Source organism: Furipterus horrens, unplaced genomic scaffold (assembly GCF_987537825.1).
Source record: "Furipterus horrens unplaced genomic scaffold, mFurHor1.1.pri manual_scaffold_1, whole genome shotgun sequence".
Lineage (NCBI taxonomy): Eukaryota > Metazoa > Chordata > Mammalia > Chiroptera > Furipteridae > Furipterus > Furipterus horrens.
The window spans coordinates 19,677,877-19,693,146 of NW_028327171.1; the positions used below are offsets into that span (position 1 = coordinate 19,677,877).

The following is a 15,270-nucleotide window of genomic DNA, read 5'->3' on the forward strand; positions in this document are numbered from 1 at the left end:
TTTTGGTCCTAGAAGGAGCATTTTCTTTTCTGTCAACTATGTTTTTTCTTTTGTTACTTTAAAAAATCTTGTAACTCATTTGTAACTAGAAGTGGTGTAACTGTACCCTGTAAAGCCAAAAAGTTGAAGTATCTTTTTCAGAAGATAATTAGATGATGTCTGTCATCTAACAGATTTAATTCCAGAAAGGTGAACTTGAACTGCTTCGAGGTAATTTCAGTGATTTGTAAGAGTAAGTAAATCAAATACATTGATTTTAAATTAAACAAAATGTTTGATAAGCTCTGTTAATGGACAGTTTTTTCTTTGCTTTCCCCCTTTTAAAAATTTGTGAAAAATGTTAGCCTGATGCACTGAAATATACTTAAATATATTATTTACTGTAATTTTGTATGTTAAATAAATACCAGGTATTCATAACATGTATCTTATTACATGATTCAGTTAGAAAGTATACAATATAAAAATATGCTGTTTATATTTCATTTTTAATACAATTACAATTTAGTGCTTGTCATCAATAACTGATGCGAACAATAACCGATGGCAACTGTGCTCATTCTCATACGTATTCTTTTACTGAGTCCTTAAAAAATCAGAATCACTTCAAAACGCTTATGTTGAGTCTATTGCTTAGGAAGCATTGTCTGTGTGTCACAAGTTTTGTTTTGTTTTAAGAAACCACTATCTCATACTTCAAGGCATACCTATTTTCCCTCACTGCTACAGGCAAAGGGGAGGTCCAGGACAGAATAAAGAAGGTTATTGTGACAGATGAAACATAATTCACAATGAGCACTCTTTTCATCCAGCCTTAAGTAGCAGAGGATTACTTCCAAGCTGAATTTGGTGGCAGAATGCATGAGCTTATTTTATTAACGTATAAGGATAGGCCAAAAGCAGAAAACTTATTTCTCCTCAGCTGGGTGGTAGTTATTCTGCATGTGTCGGTTTAGGAGTCTTATTTTGTTCACCTCAAATAGAAAATATGCTGGACGGAAGAGAGTCTGAAAAATTGGAAGGAACAGGTGGCGAGAGTAGGAAATAGGAAACTTAGAGCAATAAAAGATGGGTTTTTCTATACTAGATAATGAAAAATGATGAAATCAATATATTTCTACATTCTTTGGCATGCATATGAAATAGTCATACTTCCAACAAACATGAGCTGCAAAAGTAGGTAAATTTTATTTCATAAACTTAGCTTACATTTTTTAAGATAATGACTTTTTTGTCTTTTTCATATTGTTGATGTCAAATGCTTATTAGATTTCCAGATGCTATTAGTTTTACATGAGGGCTTAATACTAAATTTAAACTGAATAGATGTGTGTTTATTTGGATATTTTATTTGCTTTCAAATGTTTGTTTTTCATGACAAAGATTTTATTTGATCTTTATACAATTTGATATTTATATATAAATATTTTTTCTTTCTCTGTCTAATTAGGTCAGATTTTTAATTAAATGAGAAAACAGACAGTGATTGTATTTAATAAATAAATGCACATAAAAAAATCCACATCACAAAAGTCAGTGCATTGTATCTGTTTTAAATAGAGTTTAATTTACATTAACCATTTTAATGTAGTTATTTTTGAAAAATTCTGCTTTGGCTTTATTTTCAAATACTTTATAGAATTGTAGATGAAGTATTTTTTCTGTATGTAAAAAGGAAAGCAAGCAGTTATTCTGTTTACCAGTAGAACTCAAAACAAAGTGCTATTTCTCTGCTTTGTTCTTGTCAATCAAGGTTTGTTATTCCAGAAAGTGAAAAAGAATTCTAAATTCTAAATTGAGGTTTTTCTCAACATAGTGGATACATTTCATATTTCAAATAATGTAATAACTAATTCAGATATGCTAAGTTTATGTAAGTATTTGCTAAAAGAAGGCATGAAATCTATCTACAAGCACTTCTTTTATATGTATATTTTAAAAGTACAATGATATGGTTCTTTTCCATATATCAAATATATAACTTAATTAGCTAAAATGATTTTACTTATTTAAGTTGGCTTTACAGCCAAAAATTTAATAAAATATGCAATAAGTTTCTTTCACCTTAAAATCTGTTAACATTGCTAATAAATACTTATGACTGCATGACAGATTTGCTTTTATTAATGGAGTTTTCATTTCTCGTTGTGCTGTGCTTAAATTGTTACTAATAAAACACAGTGATTTAAAAGTAAAATAATGTAACTATTCTATAACTTCAGGCAATACAAGAAATCATATATTTATTATCTATCTGTTGATTAGAAATCTTCCCTACTGTATTAAAAAATACTGAATTAAATCACATTTCTAGGAAATATTTTAGACTAGTCTTTTATATGTTTTTATTAATACAAAATGAAACATAATCTTTAAAAAAATAATTTCAAAGTATGAATATATGAATATATTTATTATTGCCAGGTCATCTACAGAGATTTCCTATTGTAGTTTTCATCCTTCCTAATAAATACTCTGTAAAAGCATGTCAATGCATATAATTTTTTACAGTTGGTAAAAATTTCCACTTCTTCTATTATTTAATAATTATTTTATGCAATTTACTTGAAATATTGTGTAACATATTATTAAAATATATGGATGAATTGAATTAAGACTAAAGTGATATTTTTAATCAAACATAAGGGACCCAAGAAAACTTTAAGAATAATAAGGTTAATAAAGAAATTATTTAAATATTGTGATCCATAGTATAATTTTTAAAATAATAGGTTTTGTTTCATTCATGGTTGAAATTAAAGTCAAATGGAGTATGTTCAATAATCATATCTAAAGGTAAAATTCATCTGCACTCATTGACTCATAAAATATTATGAGAAAATAATTGTATTCACCTGAAAATGAAATTTTATTTTGTAATTACATGACAGCTTTAAAAAAATAACATTATGTAACCTGAAAGTGAATATATATATATATATATATATATATATATATATATATAATATGTAATGTGTGGTGTGTGTGTGTGTGTATAATTAAGCTGTATACTCATCACAGTGCTGGAAAAACTAATGAAAATAGAAATAAGAATATTTGATTTTCATGTACAATCTTTGCAGAGTCACCTCTGCTTTACTCAAAATTAATTTGCTGAGTTTCAGGCGAGAACATTTTTCATATTGCTTCCTTTTACTCCCTCCCCCACCCCAAAACACATTTTGCTATAAACTTCTGTGTCAATCACTAGAAAAGACACGATTGCAGTAGCAGTTCAGGAAGCAGCCCAGTGAATGTAAAAAAATCACAGACTTTGATTTTATAAGACAAGTTGGATAGGAGTCAAAACTGCCACATGCAGTGTGAAAAAATGCCACCCTGGTGTGAACAAAAGGTTTAAAATGGAGTCAAGAAGCATGCAAGCTCCATGTCTAAGCTTTTCCTGTGAATTGTCTGCCACAACCTGCAGGGTATCAAGGGGGCTGGGAAGAATAGAGAGGCTCTTGGAAGCTACAACTGAGAAACATCAGCAGTCAAATGTGTTAGGTTTTGTGTTGTTTTTTTTAATTTTTGTTTTGTGTTGTTTTGTTTCATCTAGACATCATTATACAAAACTGTTTTACCCAAAACATAAAACAAATCCAAAAAAGTCACATAATGTGTGAAGAAACTGTTGCTTACAAATGAATTGTCAGGTTTTTTTTTGCATTCCTTCATTTATATAGCAAAGTGAAGTTACCAACTGTCCTTTATATTTTAAATTCATTGTTTTGTAGAATTGAGGTTTATTTACAGACTGGTGAACAGGGTCTGAGTTTTATTTACGAAAGGGTGAATAGGGGAAAAGGTTCATAAAATCCTGACTACTAGAATAAAACATGTTTGATTACCTTCTAAATTATCAGGGAAAAATGGAGGAAAAAGACTGAGTTTACTATTGGAAATAAGCATTTCATATCTTCATAAATAATATAAGGATAATTATGAATGACTATTCAGCAGAAACAGTCCTTCAGAAAAAACACTGCTGCAATGTTTTACTACCATACACTAATCTTTATACCTTTTCTAATATATTACAATGTAAAAATTTACTCCACCTACAAAAATATCTGCTAACCAAAAATAATCAATCAAATAAATCTGAAGTTCGGTCATCATTATTTGCTTAAATAACTGAAAAAGAAATTTATTGTAAAGATAATTAAAAAGTATACTACTGTGTTATACCCTCCACTTTAATAATCTTATTATGTTTATGAAGGCACATATGAATGCTAATGATATGATAAATTATGAATAGCATTTAAAGAAAGTAACATTTCCTAGGTGCTTGTGATCTAATCAATACAACACATCTAAATTCAACAAGAAACATCTCTGATGAACATTGAAAAGATCCTTAAACTCTGAAGCCAGTTTTATTACATTTGCATCTTATCTCTTATTAAAGATTGGATCTAAAACCAGCAAATCCCATCGGTTATGAATGCAGGTCAAGACAGGAACATTTTTCTATTTACTCTTTGTAACACTGGATAGAAATCAATATGTTATTTTCATTACAACCACACAATCAATTCCATTTAAAGTATAATTCAACAGCCAAGTCCAAGGACAATATGGATCCTTGGAAAAAGTTCATACCATTTGCAGGGCTGTATTTGATAGAACTCCTGGTGAATTGTTTTCTTTCTAATTAGTGTGCATGGGTCATTTAAAGCAAACATGCCTGAACTGGTTTTGCAACTGAGGATCCACCAAAAATTAAGAGTATAGTCATTGTCAGATTGTCATTAAAAATATACATATATATATTTAAACAATGAAAACTTACAAGGAAGGATTCTCTTTACATTGAAACAAATGTGAGCAAGATATTATTATATAGCCATGCTGATATTTCAAGAAAAATTCAAACGCACTAAAAATTCTACCTTGGAATTAGCATATGAAACTCTTATTTCAAAAATCACCTTCCTCTCACCTCTCACCAAATGGCTTTATTCCCATTAGTCTTATCTTGCTGCAAAATTACTATGGTTTTTGACTCTAGGTGTTTTCTTGCAGAAAACATAGCTCAGTAAACAAAAGAAATATGTCCATTGTGTATTCTATTTACCCATAATAGAAGCATCATTTCAATTATTTCAAGTATTGAAGATAAAATATTTACATTTTTAAATTATTTGAAAGCACAAGAGAAACTACTATACACCATTACTAATGGTAGTTAAGTTATTTTTCCCTTTACTTTTAAAATAAGAATTTTTTTCCCACATTTGTTTTAAGCATTTCAATTTACATACTGTCCTGATGTCCTCAAACATATAACAAATGAATGTCCTCAAGAAGCGAACAATTTACAATTCTCTCAGATGTAATTTAAAATATATATTTGCTTTTTAAAATGCATTTTCCCCCTTCTTTATGAGAATGACTTCAAATTTAGATTATTTTTTGGCTGTTTTATCAAACAGACTATCTCATGATCTTGATTTTTGGAATTTGGAAAAGTTTTTTGCCCTTAGAAAAATATAATTTCAAATATAATTTCAAGTTTTCATTCTTTCTGCAAAACTAAAAACATATTCCTTGTCACCATTCAGTAATGTTTTTATTGTAATGACTGTCGATGAAATTCCACTTTTAGTGGCAAGAAGTACTTCTTTGAAATAAGGTTCCTCAAATACAGTCTATGAACTCCCATATGTTCTAAGGGACTCTAAATGTTAGTGCTATATTTTCTGCTTACATAAGCACAAGCCAATGAGCTCCATGTCAAAGTCTCCAAACAGACTGTCATCTCCTGGAAGACAATTTTCTTCACTGCCAAAATTCAATTTATGGTGACCCTGAATGTCCTTGAAGGGGACCACTGTTCAGTTGTGCTTCCTTATTTCAATGTCCTTACCAATGAGACCATGTAACTCATTTTCCTTCTCTCTTATCCACCTGCCAGGCAATATTTTTCAAACTGAGAAAGCACCCCACTCACAGATGACTTGTACAAGTCATACTCAGGGTCCCAAAGAACTTAAGAGTGAATTAGGGATGTAGAAGTCAAAGGTAGGTAGACCAGGCCTCTGACAGCAACTCAGGTGACACTGGGTTGGACTAGAACAGACAGAACCATATCAGAGTAAAGGCTAGCTTGGACCATTTATAAAATAAGCACTTCAAAAGCAGAAAGATAATTGCAAGTACATAGGGAAAAACTTAAAAGGCAGAGGAGTATCACTTTAGAGTTTAAACAAAGGCCAACAAACTCCAAAATCCTTAGATATTGATGTTTATGTGTTTATTAGTCTGCCGACGACGACGAGTTTTTATTTTAACTGTCATATTGTCATTAAATGTTTCTGAAGCCACATAGGGAGTTCTTAAAAAACTATGGCTTTTAACTTGCATTCCTGATGTAGTATTTAACATGTTCTTTAAGTATTGTATTCAACTCCATCAAATATTCATGTAAATAAAATATAAAATGGCTACTTCTGGTCAAGATGGAGGCATAGGTAAACACAAGTTGCCTCATAGCACAAATACAACAAAAATTACAACTAGATTACAAAACAAATATCACCCAGATTTGTCAGGAAATTGAGCTGTTTTGAAGTCTGACAACCAAGGATGTAAAGAAGCCACATTCATCCAGATGGGTAGAGGGACAGAGACACAGAGATGAGCAGAGAGGTGTAGAGGCATGGAAAAGCATGAAGAGGCATGGAGACATGGAGTGGGATGGAGAGGTGGTGTAATGGGCAGTCCCACATTCACATGTAGTGGATAAAAATTGGGAAGGGTATCTCAGGAGCAAGGAATCCCAGCTTCATGCCAGACCACCCAGCCCAGGGTTCCAGTGCCAGGAAGATAAGCTCCCATAACGTCTGGCTGTAAAATCCAGTGGGGGTTTTGGTACAGTGGAAGAAACTGCAGGATTCTCAGGAAACTCCTCTTAAAGGGTGGCAAACATCTTAGGTTTTAAGCAGACCCACTTCCTCTGGGATTCAGAATCAGGGCAACAGCTGGAAGGGCACAAGTGGCATACAGGGAGAAAGTGAAGTGACTGGTAACAGGACAAGTGCTGGGAGACAATTTCCTTCTGGGAAGTCTCCAGAAGCTAGACAGCGGAATTTTCCCCATTCCAAACCCTCCCCACCACAAAGCCACAAAGTGATGAAACAGGTTGCCTTGCCCTGGTGATTACCTAGGGCTCTGTCCCATACAATAGACCATTCTACTAAGATAGGGAGTCAAAGTAGCTCTACCTAATACACAGAAACAAACACAGGGAGGCTGCCAAATTGAGGAGACAATGAAATACGGCCCAAATGAAAGAACAGAACAAAACTCCAGAAAAAGAACTAAATAAAATAGAGATAAGCAACATATTAGATACAGAGATCAAAACATTGGTTATCAGGATACCCAAATAACTCATCGGGTACTAAAACAGCATAAAAATGACCCAGGTAGAAATGAGGGATACATTAAATGAAATAAAGAAAAATCTATAGGGAACCAAGAGTGGAGGGGATGAAGCCAAGCATCAAATCCATGATTTGGAACATAAGGAATAAAAAGGCATTTAATTATAACAGCAATGAGAAAAAAGAATTCAAAAATGAGGATAGACTAAGGAGCTTCTGGGACATCTCCAAATACACCAACATTCAAATCATAGGGGTACCAGAAGGAGAAGAGGAAGAGAAAGAGAAATAAATTGAAAACTTATTTGAGAAAATAATGAAAGAAAACTTCCCTAATTTGATGAAGAAAATAGACATACAAATCCAGGAACCACAAAGTCCCAAACAAGTTGGACTCAAAAATGACCACACCAAGACACATCATAATTAAAATGCCAAAGGTTAAAGACAAAGAGAGAATCTTAGAAGCAGCAAGAGACAAAAGAGAGTTATTTACAAAGGAGTTCCCATAAGACTGTCAACTGATTTCTCTAAAGAAAATTTGCAGGCAAGAAGGGACTGGGAAGAAGTATTCAAAGTGATGAAAAGCAAGGACCTATAACCTAGATTACTCTACACAGCAAAGCTATCATTTAGAATGGAAGGGCAGATGAAGTGCTTCGCAGAGAAGGTAAAGCTAAAGGAGTTCATCATTATCAAACCATTATTAAATGAAATGTTAAAGGAAACTATATAAGAAAAAGGAGATCAAATCTATGAACACTAAAATGGCAACAAATTTACATCTATCAACAACTGAATCTAAAAAACAAACTAAGCTAACAAGTAGAACAGGAACAGAATCATAGATATAGAGATCATTGGGAGGGTTATTAGCTGGGAAGGGGGAAGGGAGAGAATGGGGGGAAAAGTGCAGGGATTAAGCACAAATTGGTAGGTACAAAATAGACAGGGGGATGTTAAGAACAATATAGAAAATGGAGAAGTCAAAGAACTTATATGCAAGACCCATGGACATGAACTAAGGAAGGGCATTGCTGGAGGGAATAGGGGTACCAGGAGAAGGTGGGCAAAGGGGGAAAATTGGTACAACTGTAATAGAATGAAAAATAATATATATTAAAAAATAAAAATAAATCCTAAATATTTTAAGCATTAATAAAAGATACATACTTTCTGAAAATGCACAAATGGGCTCATTCTTCACAATCTATCCAAGTTTGTCTAGAATGCAGGATTTCTTAAAGGAAGATTAGAATCACCAGCTGTATTTCCTTAATTAATTATTTTTATCTTTTGAAAAACAAATAGGTTTAACATGTGACTTATTTTTTTTACATTAAAATTTATTCATGATGGCTCAGTTTTTATACATCAAAATTGTAACACATGATACTTTCTATATTGAAGGGATATTAAAGAATCTAATGAATATAACTTATCATTAGTTTTCCATTTTGGTAAAAGTAATAAGCTTAATAAATTTCTGAAAAGTAACCACTTAAAATATATTTAAGTGTCAAAACTTCATGCAAAATATCTATGTTACAATATCATGAACCCATACTAAATATGCTTATAATATATCTTAATTAGGTAATGAAAAATTTGCATGCTTTTACATTGTTGATCAGAATTGTAGGTAAAACTCTATCAGCTATACTCTTCTTTAATCATAGAAAATGTGTCACTCTGATTTTGTAAAAAATAAATATGAATCAATATTATTTCTCAAAGCAGAGCCTCAAGTTTAAATGTATTGCTAGGAACCCAGTGTACTAGATCACACCTTTTAATTTCTACTTAATAATTTTGAAAATATGATAAAGATATTTGCAGTGTTATAGTCTTTGCTATAACAAAATGATACACTTCAGTTGTGTATATTTGGTAGTGCAACATTTTTTTGAAATATAAAGATATGTTATTGTTTTGAAAGTTAATTAAAAGTTGAAACATGACAATATTTCCACAGAGCGTTATTTCTTCACTAGATTCAGACAAAAATGTTTCATACAGTTGCAAGATTAATATAATAAAGCATAAAAAATTGCAATAAGCTGGCAACTATTCTTTGGGGATGTGAATCATTTAATAGAGTTCTGCTCTCAAAAAATATTTCTGAAATAACTCATAAAGTGAAATAGATATTGACAATATTTTATGTCAAGTAGTCCTTTGGTCTTAAATTCATTCATTCATTCAACTAACTTTTTTTTATTGCCTTTGTGCTTTCCCAGGTTTTGAGATCATTTACTCATTCAATAAAAATTTATTCCATATTTATTAAGCAATGTTCCAAGTATTAAATGTGTAATTACAAATTTTTAAAAAGGGATTATATACAATGGTGGGGAATAATGAGAGTGAGAAGGAGGAGAAGGAGTCCCTATCTAGATAAATTAATCAGAAAAGGCCAAGAGTAAAGGTTTCCCAGAAGCAGAATGTGAATGTGATTTGAGGAATTCAAAGAACCTAGCTATGGGAAGCACAGCATATGAATTTTCTCCACTAGAAGAAATAGTTTATGCGAGGAACTCAATGCAAAAAAAGACAGAGCGTTAGAGACAGTGAGAGGAGGCCAGCGCTATAACAGCATAGCCAGAGACCAAGGAGGATGAGCTGAGACCAGCTGGGACGGGACAGCCTGGGACAGCTGGAAACTCAGGGCTCAGACTCAAGGCCACAGGGAAGAGTCTAGATCTTATTTCCAGGGCAGTGGTCATCTCCTGAGTCAGAATCTTTCAGCCAATAGTGGGATATGAAAGTTTTTAAACTTCCCTAGCTTCTGGGCCCATCCTTTATATCCCCACTGTATTAAGCAGTCCTCTTTTACAATGTCAAGAAAACAATTCCTATGCCATTATTTGGTGAGTAATTCAGGCCTTCTAATTTTTCTTACATTATTTGGGATATTAGTTTATAGTTTTAGTTCTCAAGAGCTAATGAAGCAAGTATCTTCTTAAAATTCAGTGCTGACTTGGTTACCTTGGTTATCAGGTAAGGTTGGTGATTCTAGAAGCAAATATAGGTTAACATTCTCTATCAAGAACAGGTGCATCCCAAGTTTGCCCACTCACATGGCAAAGTAAGTCACCAATGATATTATTTTATTTTACTGGCTCTTTAAATATGTTACAAATAGACACAATGCTATTTTCTACTGAAAAATAACCAGGACTATTCAATTTGAATATCATTGAGTTTTTAAGAATATGCTTGTTAATTAATTAGATGAAATATGTTCATTGAAACCAAAAGGAACAACGTTCTAAAGACTAAATAAGCAATTGGAATCATTATTAATAAGCTGTGGCCCAAACCAAAACTTTGAAATTAATAAAACATAACTATTAAGCTAAATTACAAGGTGTTTCTGCTGATTGAGATACTTAATCATAAGTTTCATTGTACTTTTTCAGTCCCTTGAAGACCAATAATTACAGCACTGTAAATTCTAGATATTAAAACATAATTAATAACATATTTTTCAAACTTATCATGGAAGTACTGTAGTTGACAATTTTAATTAAGGTTTCCCTTTAATGAATTTGTCCCCAAACAAACATCTTGCACCTTTTTAAAGACTTATACAGAAGCAATCCTTCCTGGAAATTTATGTTTAACCACATAGAAGATAAAAATAAGGCTGCAAGGAATGATTAATTCACTTTCATGTAGAATTTTTCACTAAGTGGTGAGAGTGCACTTATATTAATATATTCAATATTTTCTTTTCCATTAACATTTTAAATATAGGTCATCTATACTAATCTTTATTACTGAAATGCTTTTTAAATCCAATTTGATAAAGGTAATTTAAATCCAGAGAATTTAAATTGTCACTTTATATAAGATCTTATTGATTTTATGTATATATCAATGCATTACATTAACATTTTTAAGTGGGGTAACAGTATATAAAAGATATTAGATTGTAGAATTTTGAGACATGTATCTTAGCAGCAATTTCAAAGTAGGTGACTCTGAACATACAAAGATAAAGACCTGGAATGAGATGTCAGAGGGTCTTCTGAGAATCTCTTTAGGAACCGCTGTACCTGGCCTCCAATCAACTTTAGTGCGGAGATTTCTGTCGGACCTCTTAGAAAGCTGAAGTTGGGAAACAGAGTGCAATTGCCTTTATTCCTGCCTGGACAATAAATAATACAGATGGATGAGCTAACTTCTTTAGAGTCAGATCAAAGGAGAGCTTCCTACAGAGTTTGTTGGGGCAAAAAAATGCATTTGTATGGCTCGTGGACCAATGTTACTCCAAGCATGATGAAAAGCTGCCTAAGAACGCACCTGGAAGGAGAGTGGACACCGTGAGAGTTTGTCTGGAGTGGATCCCAAACAACACAAGCGGAAGATGGCGCAGCAAAGGTGAAATCTATCACCTGATGTTTGGGAACTGCAGTTGAATGGCCCCAGTGGGGTACTCTGATGTAGATACCAAAGCACCCTAAATATTTTACACCTACATGTCCTGGACAGAGGGAAGCCCACTTACAACATAACAACAACTTACCAACTTTCTGACACTTTTACCTGTTCCTATTGTACAGCAGAAACTACCCTCAGGCAAATGCTGTAGGAGGAATGCAAGACAGGAGTGGAAAAGGGGAAAAGGTTCTCCCTCTTGCTTCCTGGACCATGGACATCAAACATGAGCATATCCCATTTGAGGAAAAGAGAGGTGAGTTTAGAGGTTTAGGCAGCAACTGACTATTGTAAGGTCTTTAGATTATTTAAAAACAATGAAGTTGAAAGTACAGAGATTTCCCATATACCTCCTGCCCTACTCATGCATGCATAGCCTCCTCCATTATCAACATCATTCAAAAAGAGTGTACTTTTGTTACAACTGATGGACCTACGTTGATATATTATAAGCCAAAGTCCATTGGGGTTCACTCTTGACCTTATGCATTCTCTAGGTTTGGACAAGTGTATAATGACATGCATCCACCATTATATGATCATACAGCATAGTCTCACTGCCCTAAAAACCTTATGTTCCATGTATTCATCCCTTTCTCTTCCCCATCCCCTGACAACCACTGACCTTTTTATTATCTTCATAGTTTTAGCTTCTTTAGAATGTCATGTAGTTGGTCATACAGTATACAGCCTTTTCAGATTGGCCTCTTTCACTTAGTAAAATGTATTTAACATTCATCCATGTCTTTTTATGGCTTGATAGCTTTTTTTTTTTTTAGCATTGAATAATACTCAAATGTCTGGATATAATTTTGACCTTTTTTAAAGAAAATTTTCAATCTTGGTTCACTGGAAAGACGTTAGAATGTTTTAGGAGATGAGTGACATGATTTATAATTTTAAAGTGTAAATCAGCTTTTTTATGAGGAAAAGATTAGAGAAGGATGAGCATAAAGTACAAGAATTGGGATACTATTACAGTAGCTCTCGTGTGAGAGGAGAAAGCCATATTCTGGGATGGAAGCAGTTGAAATGAACAGAATGAAATGGTTTAAATATATATTTAAGAAATAAAAGTAGTAATATTTGTTATTGAATCAGATTTTGGGAATTATAGAAGAGAGGTAAAGGATGCCTTCTCAGTTCAGGGCTTGAGCAACTATTGAACAAGGTGGGTGACGAAATAAGGTTAGAAGCCCAACTGAAGTGCGTTTATGCCAGGCCGAAACTCAGCACCTCAGACATTTTCCACTACACAGATATAAAGGCCTCACCACGCATAGATCTCATTTTCTTTTCTTTGCTGATTTTAGCCACTTGTCCTAGGCTCCAGGGATATGAAGAATGCCCTTAGTAATGTCAATGAATATTTAATTTTCATCAATCTTGGTTACCTATTGTCTGTTTCCATCATCTTTAACCATTTCCTTGATGGCATTACCAGCCACTGCTTAACTTGACACTTTACATCTGCCAATACTTTCTTAGTTTTTGTTTGGTTGTTTGTATTTTACAAACTTCTATTATTAGCAAACATTTATGTCAGCTAAAATGGCTCAAATTTGTTTGATGGAACCCTAAATAAAGAGCATGCAAGAAGTTCACGACAAAATGCTTAGATCATTTGCACTAGGTTATGTTCATAATCATTGGATCATGTTATCTGTCATTAATTAAAAGCTTAAAATAGCATTCAGAGCATATAAATAGTAGGCTATAATATTTTTCTTTCTATAGACATTGCTTTTTGGAAAGACGATTGAGAGACCTAAAGTATTAAATCAGCAGTACTAATGTTAATTTTTTGGTTTTGATAATTGGACTATGGTTATATAAGGTATTTACAGTACAGGAAACAGGATAAGGATACATGGAAACACTATGTACTAATCTGTAACATTTCAGTAGGTTTAAAACTGTCTCAAAATAAAAAGGTGAAAAGTAAATCATCACTGCCGAGGTAGAGTTAAAAGGGAAATATATATACAAAATATCTGAAAAAAAATAGATATTCAAATATCAACATTAGAGGGATTTAATTAATACTATGACTTTAATCTTGATTAAATTCATGAGTTCATTTACATTTGCAAGTAAAATCCAATAAATTATATAAAATAAGACAAGAGTATGTAAATAAACATACGACTATATAAAATGTCTTGGAGATTAATGTATAAATACAAATGAATATTATCTTAAAGAGTAGTAAAGGAGCTAAGAATACCCCATAAATCTGAGTGCGAACTTGCTTACATTATAAACCAGTTTGCCCTTGTTCTTAAGTAAAAATAGTTTATAGAGTTCTAAATATGTTGTTTAGCTTTACTTCATCTGTTTATTGCAATGCCATTTTTCTATTAACGTGGTACAAAATGTTAGTGTCCTCTTTAACTCTTTCTTCTCCATTTTTCTTCTATCCAGATACTTTCTAAGTCATGTCAAGTTTTCAAATTCATTATCTTTACTTCTATCTTATGTTAAAATATATTATTGTACCTAATTGCTTCTCTAAAGTACCCCCAAAACAATATCCTCCTATATATCATTTATTTTCCTTGACTTAAATGATCCATTCTATACACACAAAGCAAATAATTCAGTATAAATTACAAAAAGGGTTATGTTCAAAACCCTCAAAGAAATATATTACCTTAAAAAAGAAAAAAAAGAAAAAAATAAGTTTCTCTAAAATCTAGTCTATATCAAATCTTTTTGTCTCTTGCCAAACTCAACTCATACTGTTTCATCCCGCAAAGTTTCCCTGCGCTTCTTTCTGCCCAAATGGATTGTCTGCTGTACTCTGAATAGGCCCAGGCTTTTCCATACCTGCCTTTGTTGTTCATGTGTTCTGTCCATCTGAAAATTCTTGTTTCCTCCCTCATTCAAAGGGCCTGCTTTAATGCAGAAAGCCAGGATCAAACATTAACATGACAGAGTGGTCTTTCCCTTGAGAGGTTCCCTATGAAGAACTGCTTAACCCATGAAACTCTTCTGATCCACCTGTTAGTCTGCAGACTTTTCTTCCTTTGACCTGCCTTCTTTTCTGCTGAGGTATTAATATGACTGTACCCTGATACATATACTGACATTGTCCTCTTGGGTGTTACTTTCATAAGGTCTGAAATAGTTAACACATATTTTTTACATCTTGAAATGTCCACTAGAGAACTGAGTGCTCAGTAAAGATTAAAATAATTAAGTTGAAGGCATTCTCAAGAAGCAAAAATCAACTCTTCCCTCTCCTACCCTGACCTCCTAACAACAAATTTATCTAAATTATTTTGAGCCTTAAAATATTGACAAGCATGCTATGTGGGTAATAGTATTTTTTTCAGATTAGTAATATTCAGTCATTTATAATTAAATAGAACATGACTATAATTTTTTTTCTGTTGTAGAAAGCATAGGTAACCTTTATTCTGCACACTGT

At 32.6% G+C, this 15,270-nt stretch overlaps 1 long non-coding RNA gene across 3 annotated transcripts in view; it reads right to left on the reverse strand.

Moving 5' to 3' along the window:
• The window catches only part of LOC150020733 (uncharacterized), a 448,609-nt gene that overhangs the window by 239,546 nt on the left and 193,793 nt on the right, over window positions 1-15,270 (reverse strand). The gene's annotated exons all lie outside the window — the stretch shown is intronic.